The sequence below is a fragment of the Mus pahari genome, unplaced genomic scaffold (genome assembly GCF_900095145.1).
Source record: "Mus pahari unplaced genomic scaffold, PAHARI_EIJ_v1.1 scaffold_15230_1, whole genome shotgun sequence".
NCBI lineage: Eukaryota > Metazoa > Chordata > Mammalia > Rodentia > Muridae > Mus > Mus pahari.
In genome coordinates, this window is record NW_018392234.1 from 3,636 (window position 1) to 5,839 (window position 2,204).

The following is a 2,204-nucleotide window of genomic DNA, read 5'->3' on the forward strand; positions in this document are numbered from 1 at the left end:
GACTTGTTTCCAGATTTGAATAAAGTCCTTAGGTATGAAGCACTGCCATTGTGTCTGACGTGTGTAGACAGTTGGGTGTGGGGATAGCCCTGTTTATTTGGAATCTGGTCTTGTATTTGGAATCTAGTGTGCAGTGAGAATCTCAATACCATGCTGACTATAACTTGACATTTCTTCCATCTCCACTCCACTGTCTGACTTTCATCTGCCTCAAAAAGACTCATGTCTGCTTCTGTTTGTGAGAAAGGGTGTGAGGTTCTGATCCCCAGGGCCCTGTGGAGAATGGTCTGATTTTCAGAACAGCCGTGCTGTCTGATGTAAAATTCTAAGTTGCATCTGAAACCTATGCTAGTGACTATCAGTGTCTAGTAAAGCTTACCTCCCCCTCCCAGCGTGCCTAGTACTTTGGTGCCTCTTGTTGCACTACTGACAACTTCCTATCTCTCACAGAGGTCTTCTCTACTCTTTCCTGGGCTCAGATGTGCAACTCAGCCTCACTGTATCTATACTGTGAAGTCACACATTAAAATGTGCTGGGGACCTTTCCTACCTCTCAAAACTAGATTCGAATTTCTTTACATATGAACTGATGTTTTTTTTCATATAATTTCTAGTTCTATACCTCACTGCCCAGGCAAAGATTAGATTGTGGTTGCACAAGCTCAGGGACTGGGCTGCACTGCGGTTTCCTGTGGGAGTCCAGGGCCTGTGGATAAGAGTCTAAGACTGAATAGAGAGGAAAATAGTGCCAAGTAAACTTGAGTGAAGGTGACAACTTAAAACTTCTATTTCACTCTGTATTGCTTAACTATTATTTTCCAGTTAAGAAGAAAGTGGTGTTCATCTGACACATAACCATTTCATGATGGCTTCTGTTTCCATCTGTTCTATCCACTCACTACCTTACTACAACTGCATCCCTAAATAAAATATGATGCCTGACAGTCAGAGAGGATGCAGAGTAATCAGTCCTTTGTGGAAGGTTGTTTTAATACTCTAATAACAGAGCAAAGGACAATAAGGTTGACAAAGCATGTAAATATCCTAGAAGTGGAACAGGTGATTTAAATAGTGTTTTTAGATTGGAAACAAGTGTATAAATTCTTTACAAGCAGCTCATAGAAAATACACCCACTTTGCTTAAGGTTAAAATTTAACCAGCTGATAACATTTCCACGAAGGCAGGTTGTGACTTAATGTGAGTAGAGCTGAAAAAAGAAATGAAGTGATCTAAAAAGGACGGGACTCTCCTGTACCTGGAAAGGCGCCTGCTCACTTAGAGCTGAAGATCTGATCAGTAAACTAAAAGGGTCCCACAGCCATTGGCTGATACATTGCAGTGTTGGAGACAGATTCCCAACCCTGAACGTTGTTCTGTTTGTCTTTTAGAAGTTGATTTCGTGGACCAAATCTCTATGGGCCACACAAATCGCTCTTGACTTTTATGTAATATATTTTTGGCTACAGCAAGGTCAGTGGTTGTCCGTGTTTACCTTGCTGTGTGTTTGCAGTGCATGACTGTGTGAATGGGCCAGTGTATCTATTCCATAGTCTCCGTAATTACTTTACTGGTCAGGATTCACGGCTGAAGTTCTTTTCCAACAGCATGTGTTATCACATGTTTCATGCCAGTCCACCAATTTAGTATCGTCAGACTGCAGTGGAACCCTATTCAAACTGCAACCTTGAGTCTTCAGTCTTAGCAAGGTATGGGCTTCTCAGGAATTCTTTTCTGATTACCTTCACTACTCTGTATTTCACAATCAAATCTAAGTCCACTTATGTCTATTATGCTGCATAATAATCTCTGCCCTCGTTATCTGGGCTATGGCCTTACTATCAAACCATTTCGTGTACCAGACCAGCCTCCTCCACTACGTTGAGCTCCAGGAGCAATAACTTTCTGATCCAGACATTGTCCCTCCACAGCATCCCGTGCTACCTTACAGGTTTTTTCAGGGTGATCTTCAATATTGAGAATCACTCAAAACAACGTGATGACATTGTCAGTATACTGCCACAAAATCATGGTTTGGATCCTGCTACCTTTGNTTGACATGAAAGACTAAAATGACACATTGCTTATTTTGTGTTCTGCCTAAGGCTGGGTTCCCTCTCCTTGTCTATCTTCCAGAAAGTCTTCCTAGTTTTGAAATTTGGGAATTTAATATGCTCTACATACTCAGGTGAGAGGATAGATGCCA